At 34.2% G+C, this 17,052-nt stretch overlaps 1 pseudogene; it reads left to right on the forward strand.

Annotated features, from left to right (window-relative positions):
• Window positions 1-2,875: 2,875 nt before the first annotated feature.
• Window positions 2,876-9,401, forward strand: LOC139861388 (glycosyltransferase BC10-like; annotated as a pseudogene).
• The last annotated feature ends 7,651 nt before the right edge of the window (window positions 9,402-17,052 follow it).

A 17,052-nucleotide genomic window follows, 5' to 3' on the forward strand; every position in this document is an offset into this window, starting at 1 on the left:
CCCAAACAATTATAAGGAACCGCAAATTTGGTAAAATAACACCATACATGTGTACGGGTGAAGTATGACAAACCAAAATCTATGACCTTCAATTATGCATCTTTATCTTTTCATGTATATAAGAAATTTTGATCTAGTTATAGCGTATTCATATCGAAAACAGAAATTAGCTATGATAGATACTGGGTATGGAAGAGAGCTCATGTGTGATTCGAGGAGACTTTAAGGTTTCGGGGTAAGAATAAGATTATAAAAAAATCTGTAATTTGCCATTGCTACACCTACATGTCACAAAGTGAATTTAAGATCAGTTAAAACAAAATCATATATGCTCGGTATATAAATAAGGACTTATATGCTGAAGTATAAATAAGACTCTTATAGTATGGGTATATGTACGCAAAAAAATGATGAACTTATTAGCACCAGAGATGATATCATATATGTTCGGCATCTATGCTTCTTTAGAGAGAACAACCACAATTTCATTAAACTAAGATTCTGCTAATAGTAATTTCAACATACACATGGATTAAACTACACATCCAACAATTTCATTACATTTTATCCATTATAACATACACGTAATCAACAATCAAATAAACCATTGAAAATGTACATCGTGTAGCACAGAGCAACTCAACATCATTCAGTTCTTGAAAAAAGTTAGACACAAAAATCACAAAAAGAATCATTAGACCGATCATCAAAGATATATTTATTACCTTCAAATGAGCAGCATCCTTGTCATTGTGGTTATCGGTAAAAAATCTAGTACTACTAGGTTCCAGTTTGGGCCCCATGATTTCTGTCTCGTGCATATGCAAGCTAAAACTTGCCCGTCTTTCAACCCCTGAACTACCAAATTCCAAGAAAGCCTGAATAAGAAAGAATATCAATCAAATGAAAAATTACGTTTTCCAGATGTTAGAGGGTTATAGGAGCCAAATGGGTTGACAAATGGGTTGGTAAAATCAAGTACTCGTATCATTTATTAACAACTCAAAATTGTTTTGTTTATGTTCTTGAAACAACTCCAGAAGAATGAACAACCTAGTCATCTCCAAAACAACCTATGGAATTGCCGTTGGGTCTCTTTGAGCACAACTTACTATGTTCAGAAACAAACTAAACAGAAATTCATTTATACATTTTATATACCAATCAACAGAAGACCATTTCATTACCTTTGGTTAGTAACTTTTACTCCGAATTTGATTCCCATTGACATCCAGAGTAGTTTTGCCATCAACCTTGATGGTTCCTTTCAATAAGACATGAGTGGAATCATACTTCAACATGTAAGCCTTAAAAAGACATTCAGTTCATGGTTACTAAGATTACGATAAGATCGAGATTTAACATTAGATGTATCTGACCACCCATTACTTTAACCATATGATTATCTAATTTTAACTCTTCTATTCACTATACCCCATGACAGCACTTCTGTTAATAAGAAATTATCTACAAACTCATTAACAGATAAGTACTCGTACTAAATTAGGTGTAAAAAACATGAATACCTTACACATGCCTATCGCTAAATTTCTCTCCATCATTTCATCAAACACATAGTGTGCGTCAGATAAATACCTTAATGTGCAGCTTAATCTGGAAAGACTATCAAACATACCTTCTACTAATTCTGCAAGTTACATACTCCCCACTAATATGAAAGCAAAGTTTGATAATAATGATATACAGTTAACCTCATTAACATTAATGCATAACTAAGACTATAACTCAAATCAATTAAATCCATGGTTAGGAATTTCTCCCAGTTTATTGGTAAGAAAATATAAAAAATTATATAGAAAAACACATCAATTTTACATAAAACGAACATTTCTTATCTTCAACACATACACCGCGAATCGTTGCAAAGCACCATAAACTTTTCTCCATGTTTGTCCGTTCTTGTCGTACTCTTAGCAGCCTTCGTTGTCAAAAGCTTATGCAACACGCAAATCGATTCTCCTTTAAGATCCAGCCTAAAAAGTTTCGATATCGAGATTATTGTGTTAGAAAAATCAAATGATATAAGAAATATAAACGAAATTCATAATCTAAATTTAAACATGAAGAGAGAAAACCTGGAAAACTATTGAGAAGAATTGGTGGAAACAAAGGGCAGTGATGATGATTTTGGATGTAAAAATATGTTTAGTCGAATTTATTAAGCATGCTCTTGATTGTTAGTATGCTTTAATTTCTCAGTGGATGGATGAATTTAGATGAATAGATTGTATATGGAAGGGAATATGAAATGGGAATCAGGAGAAGGAATGGAGCAAGTAAATAAAAGGTTAATATTTTTTTTTTTAAACAAAATGCAGGCGTGCTTATGATAATGATGAAGCGTGTAAAAGAAGCCGTAATTAACCCAAGTGAAAGATAATGCTAGTTTTCCCAAAACAATGAAAGATACTCCGTAATATTTATTTTCCCAAAACTGGTTGCATGCAATTTAAAAGTAGAGACTAATTCTTATAAAAATTTTAAAAAATTGCTGTATTAAATAAAATTGCATGACATCATCACATAAACATGAAATTAAACTAAAATTCGCCAGATTAGTTTAAGTGATGTCAGCCTCATCCACAAATTATATATAACATAGAAGATAGATAGATAATTACTGAGATTTAGATGTTAAAAAAACAATTATTCGCCCACAGTTCAACACTGATCAAACCATCAAAACAATTTTCATTATTATCTTCTCAGTATAGGCAAAGATAAGGGCTAGAGCATGGCACAAGGGGGTTATCGGAATCTGAATCTGAATCTAAACCCCATATAAAACATCACTTCAAACTTCAAAATTTTACAGAAAAATCATACCTTTTTTAATTTTTTTGCTCCAAGTACAATGATCCTTTCATCACCATCACCATTAATCACAACAATCATTCTTCTTTTACTTTGTATTCCAACCCTCTTTTACTTGGCCCCACACATCCTCCCATCACCACCACCCATCACCTTGCCGGACGAACTCCAAGGCCTCACACTTTTCCGGCGAGCCACCGTCGTTGACTCAGTCAACCCATCAAAGTCCAAACCCAAGCGTCTTGGTTCCACCAATTTAAAACCCAAGATTGCATTTTTATTCCTTACTAATTCAGATTTGCAGTTTGCACCATTATGGGAAATCTTTTTTGACACCAATTCATCAAAAAGTTCTAATCTTTTTAATATTTATGTTCATGCTGACCCAACTGTAAACCCTAAAGTTAAAATCCCAGGTGGGGTGTTTACTAAAGATCGATTTATTCCTGCGAAACAAACTCACCGTGGTACCGCCACCCTCATCTCTGCTGCTCTCCTCCTTCTTGCCACTGCGCTTCTTGACGACCTGAATAACGCGTTCTTTACTCTATTAATTTTCACAACATTGTATTCCTCTTCACTCCTTTAAGTATCTTTATGATACACTTTTTGAGGTGATTCCTGCCTGGGATCGTGATTGTGATCCGTTTTTTTCAATTAATTTCTACTGCTATATCATCTCTGCGGCTGTCTACTTGTACTGGGATGGGAGGCCCGAAGAAAAAGAACAAAGATCCTGATATAGAACCGGTTACGGCTGCTAGGGTTTTACGTAATAGGACGGTTGGTGTTGACTCTTCTGATACGCATAAGGAAGATGACTCTGAATCCGATCGTACGCAAAAACAAGGAGATCAGAGAGATTCGGCGACGAGTCAATATGAGGTTAATTCGCATATGGATGATGATCATGTGAGTGTTCATAATGAAGAATCAGACTCAGAGTATGAGACAGATAACGTGGTTCAGGATGGTGTACCACCTAGTTCTGAGACGATTCCCGCTGCTAAACAGGTTGAAAGCCCTAAGGTGCAGATTGATCATCCTTCACGTTCATACCTTCAAGCTGCAGCTGCTTCAAGTAAAGAGAAGGCTATTAAATTTCGGTACATTGAGCAAGATCAACCAAAAGATGATTCATTTGATGTGGTTCTGCCGATTGATTCTGTTAAAGAAGCGTCTGAACGTTATACAAACACGTTATATGGGTATTTTCTTGGTCGTAGGGTGGCATTCCCGGTTGTTCAAAATTATGCAATGAATGCATGGAAGAAGTATGGTGTGGAGAAAATAATGATGAATGCGAAAGGCTTTTTTTTCTTCAAGTTCTCCACAAAAGAAGGTATGATGAATGTGATTCAGAACGGTCCTTAGATGATAAGAACTATGCCGATTATCCTTAATGTGTGGTCTTCCAATGTTTCAATGACAAAAGAAGACTTGACCAAAGTTCCCGTTTGGATAAAACTTCATGACGTTCCACTTGCAGGGTTTACGGAAGTGGGTCTTAGTATAATTGCTTCAAAGGTTGGTAGGCCTATGATGTTGGATTCGTACACGAGTACTATGTGCTTAGAGGCTTGGGGTCGTCCAAATTATGCTAGGGCAATGATTGAGGTATCAGCGGATCACGAACTGAAGGATACTATAAGAGTTGGTACGCCAAACGAAGATGGAAGCAATACTATCGATGTCGTTACGGTTGAATACGAATGGAAACCACCAAGGTGCGATTGTTGTAAGGTATTTGGTCACCGGGACTCACAATGTCCCAAACAAATTGTGAAAGAAGCCGCAATAGGCACTCGGGTGGATGAGGATGGATTCATTAAGGTAAGCAAGCAAAAGATTGTTAGTAAGAACTTGGAAAAAGTGAAACAAGTGGGGTTCCAGTTGGTTAAAGGTAAACAAACTCTTGTTTATAGGCCCAAGAAAAAGGTAGATGGTATTAGGCCCAATGATACCACTAGTGTGAATCCTCCTAAGGTGGATAATGTTAAGCACCTTGGTAATCAGGCACCTGGCTCATCCAATGCTACTGTTAAAGTAAATAATCAATTCGATGTTTTAGGTGATATGGATGATACTCTTGTACCTGATAAAGAAACATGTGGGCATAGTCATTATAACTTGGTAGATGAAGAAAGTGATGTGGAGGCTAACGAGGATGAGACTTCTATTTTTCTGGGATCGAAAAAAACTGAGGGGGCAAGCACTCCCGGTATACAGATATTACAATGATTAATATTGCTTCCTGGAATATAAGGGGTCTGAACCAAATCCCTAAACAAAACGAGGTTCGTGATGTCGTGGTAGATAATAAATTAAGCATTTGTTCTATTTTAGAGTCTCATGTCTCTATATCTAGATTAAATGCCATTTGTAATTTTGTCTTTCCGTCTTGGAGTTGGTCTTCTAATAATAGTGTATGCTCAAGTGGTACTCGTATTATTGTTGGATGGGATCCTAGGGTGGTACAACTAGTTTTCCTTACTATGTCGGAACAGGTTATTCATTGTGTGGTGAAGGCTAATAACTGTGATTGGGAGTGTTTTGTTTCTTTCGTGTACGCAGACAACTATTATATTCGTAGGCGTCTTCTCTGGAGTAATTTGTTAATGCACAACAGGTATGTTAGAGACAAACCATGGGTGGTGATGGGAGATTTTAATGTATCTTTTGATATTCAAGAATCCACGGCCAGCTCTTCCGGTTGTACATTGGCAATGTTAGAGTTTCGTGAATGTTTAGATGGTGCTAACTTGTCTGATGTGAATCATAGCGGGTTCCAATTCACTTGGAATCAAACCCCGAACTCTAACTCGGGTATTTTGAAAAAGATAGACAGGGTCCTTGGGAATGACGAGTTTATTAATAAGTTTACCAATGCGCATGTCATTTTTCAACCTTATAGGATCTCTGATCATTGCCCTGCAGTGCTAAAGATCCCGGTGGGATTAAAAAGTAAACACAAGCCGTTTAAATTCAGTAATTATATTGCTAAACATGTTGACTTTAAGCAGGTTGTCAAGGAGGGCTGGAGTATAGATATTCATGGTCACACTATGTATCGAGTAGTGAAAAAACTGCGGGATTTAAAAAAACCGATAAGGAAATTGATGTGGCGAAAGGGTAATCTTCATGATAAAGTGGTTGAATGTCGAGCTATTCTGGATTCGGCCCAAAGAGCTTTGGATGTGAGTCCTTTCTCGACCCAAGCTAGAACTGAGGTTAGTAATGCTCTAAAAGAGTATAATGTTGCTTTATTGGAAGAAGAAAGTTTTCTTAAACAGAAATCGAAGATCGAATGGCTCAGAGTGGGTGATAATAATTCTAGTTACTTCCATAAAGTGGTTAAAGGTCGGATTAACAGAAATCGTATTGTTGCTTTAATGGATGACGCAGGAAATATGGTGGAAGGCGAAAATGTTCCAAGTTTGTTTGTTAATCACTACACTAATTTCCTGGGTAATTCGAATACGTGTAGCCCCATACACGAACCCCAATCTTTATTTGTCAAGCGCATTTCTCATCATCATGCATCGTTTATGACAAGACCTGTTTCCAATCAAGAGGTGAAGAATGCTATTTTTGGGATAGGTGATAGCAAATCCCCGGGCCCCGATGGTTACTCCGCGGTTTTCTTCAAAGAATCATGGGAAATTATTGGTGAAGAGGTGACAAAAGCGGTCAAAGAATTTTTTAGTAATGGTCAGTTGTTAAAAGAAATAAATAATACTATCATTACTTTGCTTCCTAAAGTCCAGGTTCCTAGCAGGGTGAATGATTTCCGGCCGATTTCATGTTGCAATGTCATTTATAAATGTATTAGCAAAATTATCTCGGAACGGATAAAAGGTAGTCTTGAAGATATTGTTAGTTCAAACCAATCGGCTTTTATTCCGGGTAGACGCATTGCTGATAATATTCTTCTTACCCAGGAAATTTTGAAAAACTATCACCTAGACCGAGGTGTTGCAAGGTGTGCCTTTAAAGTTGATATTCAAAAAGCATATGATACGGTCGATTGGGGGTTTTTGGAGTCTATTCTTTGTTGGTTTGGCTATCCCCGTAAGATGATTAAATGGATTATGGCATGTGTTTCTTCGACCTCGTATTCCATTTGTGTTAATGGTGATCTCCATGGTTTCTTTAAAGGTAAGAGGGGTCTTCGTCAAGGTGATCCAATGTCTCCTTATTTATTTACGATGGTTATGGAAGTACTCACACTAATGCTTAAGAGGAATGTGGATCGTTCAGATTATTTCCGGTTTCATCCCAAGTGTGATAAGTTGCGAATTGTCAACTTATGCTTCGCAGACGACTTGTTTATTTTCTCTCATGGCAGTTTAGCTTCGGTTGAGGTGATTAGAGACTCGATTACAGAATTCAAATTGTGTTCGGGTTTAACCCCGAGTTTGCCCAAGTGTACTGTTCTATTTTGTAATGTCCCGCATCATATTAAAGAGCAGATTAAGTCGATGTTGCAATATGAAGAGGGGAGTTTACCTATTCGTTATTTGGGGCTGCCGTTGGTTTCTACTCGCCTTATGTATCGTGACTGTAAAGTGTTGGTGGATAGGGTGCGGATCAAGATTAACGATTGGAAGAATAAATTTCTTTCTTTTGCGGGTAGGGTGCAACTTATTACCTCGGTCCTTACAGCGATGCAGCTTTATTGGTGTTCGGTGTTTATTTTACCGGATGCGATTATTAAGGATATAGAGAAGCTTATGCGGGGTTTCTTATGGTGTCAAGGCGATCTCAAAAGGGGTAAAGCTAAGGTACGTTGGGATGATGTTTGTATGCCTAAAGCCGAAGGCGGTCTTGGTATAAAAAGATTGAAATCGTGGAATACAGCTTTAATGTCGTCTTTGTTATGGCGAGCTATGACTGTCAAACATTCGCTATGGGTTCAATGGATCAATGAGTACAAACTGGCCGGCCGTACAATCTGGGAGGTCAGTATCGATTCGAATGCTTCATGGAGCTGGCGTAAACTTTTGCAAATTCGTCCGTTAGTGCAGAAATTTTTTGTGTATCAAGTGGGTAATGGTCACACTGCATTGGTTTGGCTTGACTCGTGGTGTCATATTGGTCCACTGACTGATTATATTCCCATAGAAGATATTGTGAACGATGGCTTCTATAAGTATGATCGTGTGTGTGATGTTATTGGTCAGAATGGAGCCGTTTGGCCTTCAAGCTGGTGGCATAGATATCCGATTCTTCAGACTATTAATTTGCCTATTTTTTCAGCTCAAGATGATAGATTGTGTTGGAAGAATGATGATGACACGCTGCACTCGGGTACCGTAGCAAATATTTGGGAGTCAATCCGTCCTAGAGCTGCTAGTGTGACTTGGTTTAAAGTGGTTTGGTTTACCCAAAGTATCCCTAAACATGCGTTTCTCTTGTGGCTTCTTATGGGGGAACGATTAAAAACTCAAGATAAATTGAAGGCATGGGATTTACGGGCTAACCCGGTTTTAAAATGTTTTTTTTGCAAGGATTGTATGGACTCTCATTCGCATTTGTTCTTTAAATGTGTTTTCTCGGCTCATGTGTGGAGGCGAGTTTGTTCCTTGATGAGATTTCGGATGGATAGTGATGATTGGAAGGTTTGCAGAGATACTTTTGTTCCAATAGCTCATCGCAACTCGTCTCCAATCGTGGTTGCTAAGCTGTGTTACGCTGCTACGGTCTACTATATATGGCAGGAGAGGAACAGTCGATTGTTTAAGGGTAAGCATCAAACGGTGGATCAAGTTTTCGAGTTGATTAGATCGAATGTGCGGTTAAAATTGATGACGATACGGTTCAAGTCAACGAGGCAGGCTAATGATGTTAAAGCGGATTGGCAACTAGGCTAGAGTCTTATTTGTCGTTTTGGTTCTAGTTTTCTTTTTTAGTTTGCTAGTGGGTCGTTTATGCCGGGCTGCTAGGTTTGCTAGTAGCAGCTGCTCCTCATTGTTACATTCTTTTTATTATTTTTAATAATATTTGCCGGGGTAACCCTTTACCCAAAAAAAAAAAAAACTTTTTGAGGTTAATTCACATCAAGTAGCCGAAATGAGACACTTTAAGTACAAAAGTTTTATTGAAATTGCGTCGAATTATAAATACATATTAGATAGGTATAATGGTAGAGGACAAAATGTCATGGTTCCTGAAGTTCCATTTGATCAATTTCGAAAGGGCTTGCAGTTCTTTACATTAACACGTAGGCACACGATTGTTGTAGTTAAAGATCGGCGGTTATGGAAGAAATTTAGGCTGAATTGTTTGCGGCCGCAGTCTTGTTACCCTGAAGAACATTATTTTCCGACATTGTTATCAATGGAGGATTTAAAACGGTGTACTAGTTATACATTAACTCGTGTGAATTGGACGGATAGAGTTAATGGACATCCTCATATGTATGATCGTAATGAGGTGTCGAAAGAGCTGATTTACGAGCTTCGGAAGTCTAATTTTACAAAACCTTATATGTTTGTAGAAATTTTTCTCCTGATTGCTTGGAGCCATTGATGAATATGGCTGATGAAGTCATTTTTCGAGACTGAATTTGATTTACAAACCATCAATTCTGTTATACACGAGTACGTACATCTTGTTTTAAAGTGTTGTATCGTACAATATTACAGTATAAGTTAAGCACATTTGAGATGATGTATGTCTAAAAAAAAGTGATGTACGGACAGGGACAGAGCTTGAAGATTAACTCGAGGGTGGCCGAGTTAAGCAAGCAAAACACACACACACACACACACACATACACACACACACACACACACACACACACACACACATATATATATATATATATATATATATATATATATATATATATATATATATATATATATATATATATATATATAGGGTAAGCGAGGAAACACTCATATGAACGAGCACATTGACTCCCCATAGAAGGTAAAATTTCGGGTAATCAGTCCCCCAAGTGCGAGACCTGATACCAGATGAATTGCGCATTATATATTATGTATATATAATAAAGCATTCTTAAATGGGATTATAGCCAAAATGCCCATTCCCAGCAAGTTTCTTGCGCTGGAGCCCAAAAAAAAAAAATTTGCCAGGTTGCCCTCGCAAGACGCAAGGTGCCTTGCGAGTTGCCCTCGCAAGGCGCAAGCTTGCGTCCTTGCGTCTTTCGAACTTGCAACCTTATCTGATCAGATGTTGGATTTTCAGATAAGATTTAGTAAGATTTCTTAGATTTTTGTCGGATAAGATTTTACCCTATTTATAGTATGACCCTGGAACATGTTATTGCACAGTCTCATAAAAATTCCATCCTTGTGCAATTCATTGATTAAAAGCACTTTAAGGTACTAATTTAAGCATTTTTCTTCACTAATTATAGTATTTATTATTTGTTTGTATGATAATTATTTCTAATTAGTTTGTTATTTACAGTTAATCTCAGTTAATATCCATGGACAGAAGAGCTAGATGTGATAACCCGTCCTAATCCATCCGGACGAAGTCCACATCGATTATAAACGATTCACAACAGTTGATTACATCGCGAGGTACTTGACCTCTATATGATACATTTTACAAACATTGCATTCATTTTTAAAAGACAACTTTCATTTCATCGTAAATTGACAGACATGCATACCATTTCATAATATATCTAAACTATAAATAACTTGATAATATTCTTGATGAACTCAATGACTCGAATGCAACGTCTTTTGAAATATGTCATGAATGACTCCAAGTAATATCTCTAAAATGAGCAAATGCACAGCGGAAGATTTCTTTCGTACCTGAGAATAAACATGCTTTCAAGTGTCAACCAAAAGGTTGGTGAGTTCATTAGTTTATCATAAATAATCATTTCATAATTTTAATAGACCACAAGATTTCATATTTCCATTTCTCATAAACATACGTCCCATGCATAGAGACAAAAATATCATTCATATGGATTGAACACCTGGTAACCGACATTCACAATATGCATATAAGAATATCCCCATCATTCTGGGATCCTCCTTCGGACATGATATAAATTTCGAAGTACTAAAGCATCCGGTACTTTGGATGGGACTTGTTGGGCCCGATAGATCTATCTTTAGAGTTCGCGTCAATTAGGGTGCCTGTTCCCTAATTCTTAGATTACCAGACTTAATAAAAAGGGGCATATTCGATTTCGATCATTCAACCATATAATGTAGTTTCAATTACTTGTGTCTATTTCGTAAAACAGTTATAAAAACAGCGCATGTATTCTCAGTCCCAAAAATATATATTGTGAAAGCATTTAAAAAGGGATTAATGAAACTCACCAAATGTATTTTGTAGTAAAAATACATAGAACGACATTGAACAAGTATAGGGTTGGCCTCGAATTCACGAACCTATATCATTTGTATATTTATTAATACACATAATAGAAATTTAACAAATTTATTTATTATATCTTAATTTATATATTATATATATTAATTTGTATATATATTCAAAATACCTAATTTGTTATATGTAAATATTTATATAAGAAATGTTAATATGTTTTATATGTAGTTATATGGAATATCAATATGGTTTTAGTATATGTAATAATTGTGTTATTATGTACAAAATATTTATTTGTTAAAAATGATAGTTTTTATATTAATGACTTACTAATGATAATATTAATAACTTTATTACTAATGATAATATTAATAATAATAATGATATTGTTAATAATGTTACTTATTTTAATAATAACAATAATAATCCTAATAACTATAATAATGATGCTAATACTAATGTTAATGAAAATAAAAATGTTAATCCCAATATTAATGTTAGTAATAATAATAACAATATTTTTATCAATCTTTTTAATACTAATGAATATAATTTTATTAGTAACAATAATAACACTTATATTACCTTTAATAATAACAATGTTCTTACAATTTTAGACTGTCAATAATATTCCTAATATCGATAACCTAGATCATAATAATAATACTTGTTCTAATACTTATTTTGATATTGATAATAATTAAGATAATAGTAGTGATACAAGTACTAATAATAATAATAATAATAATAATAATAATAATAATAATAATAATAATAATAATAATAATAATAATAATAATAATAATAATAATAATAATAATAGATACAATAAGAAAACTACCTCACTACAAGGATAAGCTTCAAAAATATATAAAGTATACTAGCCCAGGCTCGAACCCGCGACCTCTCGTTCCCCAACCAAATGCCCAACCCTCTGCTCTACTTCTTCTTTTTAATTTAATTCATACCCCGCGTCTATATGTGTATTCGGCCCAACTGCTCATAGAAGCACGACCTACTTAAACAACTCTAAACCCAGCACGGACCAATATGCCTCGGCCCAGCATCGAATTACACATGTCCATATTGTAATCCACTTATATTTTCATGAAGCCCATGTTACAACCATTTAAGCTTTAGGTGACAGTCACTTGTTGAAAAAAAAATATATGTATATAAACCGTAGCCGCCAAGATTCGATCTTAGGACCTATTGTTAATCTAACAACACCATATACCACTCCTCTATCTTAATCTTTCTGAGATACTTGGAACATTTATATCTTTATTACGTAAGGGGCTGTTTATCATCATCATCATGTAACATAACCCATCATCATCATCATCACGTAACCTAATCATCATCAATCCTAAACTATACCATCGTTCAACATTATTCTTTCGCGTTCGTCACCTATATCATTCCTCTCATCACCTTCGTGTATCATCATCATCAATCGTTATCATCATCATACGTTTCTCTTAATCATCATTGTTATTACTACAATACAGCGTAATCATCATCTTTCTTTTATTTATCGAGCATCATCATTTTACATCTTCCTCTTCGTTATCAACGTTCACAACTTCATAACTGGGTTTTGATGGAAAAACAGTAACATCGAGCAGCATGGAAAGGTCTTGGGTGCGTTTTGAGTTGGGACTTAATCGAAACAGAAAAGAATAGCAGCAGTTTTTTTTTTTTTTTTTTTTTTTTAGGTTCGAGTAAACAGAAAATGGTAGTGAGCTGCATTAGGTGTTTGGTTTGCTTATTCGACCGAAAAAAATAAAACGCAGCAATGACCTATGAAAAGGTGAACGATGGTTGTTGTGTGGGTGTTTAATGCGAACAGAAACAGAAACTAAAGCTGTAGCAGCTTCAGTAGTAGAAACGAGGAGAAAAAAAGGAACGAAGGGTGATAGTTTCGCTAATGCTTTAATTGATCAAAAAAATAAAATCAAGCAACACAAATTCTTGAAGTTTAGAGATGGTGGTGGTTGTGGTTCATTGAAGAGAGATGGTTATATGTAGAGAGAGAGAAGTGGCGGTGAAAGGTGGCCGGAGGTGGTTGCCGGTCGAGTATGGTGGCGGTATTAGAGGAAGAAGAAAAGGGAAACAAATGGTAGCTTTCTCCTTCTGCATCTTTATCTATATATATATATATATATATATATATATATATATATATATATATATATATATATATATATATATATATATATATATATATATATATATATATAACTAATCTAATATTATAAATTATAATTAATAATGATAGTATAATAATAATACTATAATGTAAAGTAATATCAATAATTACCTAAACATTATAATTGAGACAAATAGTAATGCAATCATAAATCATAGTTAGGTGTGCCGACAGTTTTTAACTCGATGGGTATATCGTGTCTTTTGCTAAACAGTTAACGTAATAAAGTGTTCCTAAAAATCCCAAATTTAAAATTAACTATATTTAATTATTTCACTCATTAACTGTTTGAAAGCTGATAAAAAAGGTTCGATAATTATTTATTTTCTGTTCCAATTTATAGGTACGGAGTACTAATATTAAATCTTAAAAAGGTAAAAATATTTTTGACAAATCTAAAATCTTCGTAATCAATTTACAGTCAACTTTTATTTCAATCCTTCATGAACATTTACAATATCTATATTAAAACTAACAAAACATCAACCTAGTGTTACTGACGTTTACTAATTAAGCTCGAAATCATTCATTTTCCATTTACTCTCTCTCTATATATAATCAGTTTTAAATAACAAGTTTTATCACATAAATATATATTATATATTTTTAAACAAATAAATTTAATATTATTTTATATATTTCCAAGTAGTATTTATATACATATTTATATACACACGTATATATATAAATATATAACTATAATAGTAGTTTTCATTACATCGCATATTATTTTACATTTTTATTTCCAACAATTATTTCATATATTATTTCAATTAATATTTCAAATTAATATATATATATATATATATATATATATATATATATATATATATATATATATATATATATATATATAGTTATTCGTGAACCGTCGAGAACAGTCGAAGGTCAATTGAATATATGAAACAGTTCAAGATTTTTGAGACTCAACCTAACAGACTTTGCTTATCTTGTTGAAAATACAATATCGTATCGAGAGTTTGATTTAAAATTAGTCGAAAATTTCCGGGTCACTACAGTACCTACCCGTTAAAGAAATTTCGTCCCGAAATTTGAGTGAGGTCGTCATGGCTAACAATAAAATTGTTTTTATGACAAATATGAGTTGATAGATAGAGTTTTATCACCATTGAGTAATATGGAATGGATAAAATGATTCGATTAATCGAAGCGTATGAATGAAGTTATCACAAAAGATCGGGATGAAGAAATGGAGATTTTCCATAACTTTTGACGTAGTCGCGATTGAATTCCGGAATTCAAGGGATTTAAAGAAAATCTTCAAAATCTAAGAGATTTGATTCTTCGGCGAATAAGGAGATTAAGATCTCTATAATTAAATACGGTGATCTGCCTCGATTACTATGTCTGATATTCCCATTATAAATTAAACTTCTCCGTTCCATTATTTTCACTATTCCTATACTTTCTTTCTTAGTTCATACATCCAAAAGATTGTGAAAATGCTTAGTCCAGTTCTAATCCCTAATATTTTCCTAATTATTATTTCTGTCATCCTTCTTTTCAATCTTCCACCAGAAAAATCTGTTTACTTTTAATATAACCTTATTCTTAATTATGCCGTGTCTTTATATTGCTATTCCTATTAATGTCCACGGTTTGTAACTTCCGTGTTGTTTTTGGGCTTTATATTTTCTCTTATATTTTGGAGCTCTTTGCCTTTTTATTATCTTCCCGACTTCTAGTAAAGCGAGTAACGGTCCAGAATTCGTAAGTGTGGAGTTTCGAATGATTAGAATATTCTAAGCAGAGATAAACTTAATAGCATGATTTGATTTTCAAATTTATCAAAAATACAGACGATACAACTATCAAGAATATATTCTTCTTGATATGTTCGGAGGTTATGTAGAATGAAAGAGTTATGTAACATGACACATGATGATGGTATAATCTACTGTGAACCATCATTACGTTTCATTAGAAACTCAGCATGACTTACTGTAATATAATCACGTTGATCAAGTGTCATTATATTATACTAATTCATGCATCAATTTCTTTACATTTCTCCAAAATTCATTCATAAATTAAACTTAGATTTTACAGAAGTTTCCAATATAATGAAACACAGAATGCACGAAGAGGTATATAATCTCGGACGAGAATATTTAAGAAAATATCCTCAGAAATATCGAAGATATTTATGATGATATTTTGGAATTTCTAAGTTCGAAGGTTGATGAAGAAAAATTTTCCGCAAGATTTTAACATGACTTTGGAGAAAGATATTCTCTAAAGATTTCAACGGATCCAGGATTACCTGGATTCTTTGAATATAGGGTATGGTCCTTGTATTTGTCGTTGGTCTCCTTCGTGGTTAGCTCAATCCGTTTTCCAGTTCCAACTTTTCTGAGCTTTTCCAACATACTATTCTTTATCATAAAATTTCCGACGATTAAGGTCGTTTATGATTTTTGCTGTTCATCCGCATTTCGAGGACTAGTTCGTAGTTCGAGGTGTTTTTCAGAAACTTCACATTCAAGCATGTAAGTCCAGATGATAGACGTTATATGTACACATATAACTGTTGGCATAGGCATGCTGCGAGATTTCAAAATACTGATTGCTAATTCCCGATGATTCGTATGGCAATTCTTGTTACAAGATGCAGATGAGTGAATGATGGGGTTTTGATAAATATAATGATTCTTCGGAAAATCCTAGATCATTACAGTTGCTGATAAGTTTACTGCTAATGTGGTGGAATATAAGCGGTTCCCCGGTAACGATGGCAAAAAGGCAACGTATATATCAAGGTTATAATAAGGCTGTTTCGACTAAAATGTCGAAGTTGACTTGCTGGAGCTGTGACAAAATTGGCTACTTTGAAAAGGGATCGCAAAGTTATTTTTGCTAATAAATGCCAAAGGATCTGACGCGACTACGTGTTAAACTTTTACTCAGTTGCCGAGAGTTTCTCAGGTGCATAACTATATGCATAAATCTTTCCTTCCGTAGATGAAGTGCGGTTGATTCATCCTATCAATTGAGGTGTTTTCAAGAATCATGAAAGGTTTGAACGCAGATTGTAATCGTCAAGATACAAATGGGGTTTAAGATGAAATCAAGTGGCAAACTTGAAGAATTGTTTAGTTTCATATGTTATAATCAGTATTTTAATTCATTTTAATTGTCCAATGTTGGCAGTCCACAGTCGATAGTCCACAGTTAACAGTCTAATAATTCATACATAGTTTAATATATAATATTCGAATTAATTAATTCATATCGTGACCCGTGTACATGTCTCAGACTCGATCACAACTCAAACTATATATATTATTGTAGAATCAACCTCAACCCTGTATAGAGAACTCGATCATTACTGCATATAGAGTGTCTATGGTTATTCCAAATAATATATATAGATGCGTCGATATGATATGTCAAAACCTTGTATACATGTCCCGATATTTAAAGTGCGTAAAAATAAATAACAGAAATTTAAATGACTATAAATAAAGTGCGTAAAGTAAATAACAGAAATTAAATAACGATAAATAAAATTGCGAGAATGTAAATTACGATAATTAAATTGCGATAAATAAAATGTAATCAGTTAGCTAGGAACAATTAGCGTGGATTCTTAACAAAATTTTATCATAGTTAATTTGTTTGTTTCTAACAAATTTTATTTTTTTGTCAAATGT

Source organism: Rutidosis leptorrhynchoides, chromosome 8 (genome assembly GCF_046630445.1).
Source record: "Rutidosis leptorrhynchoides isolate AG116_Rl617_1_P2 chromosome 8, CSIRO_AGI_Rlap_v1, whole genome shotgun sequence".
Classification (NCBI taxonomy): Eukaryota; Viridiplantae; Streptophyta; class Magnoliopsida; order Asterales; family Asteraceae; genus Rutidosis; species Rutidosis leptorrhynchoides.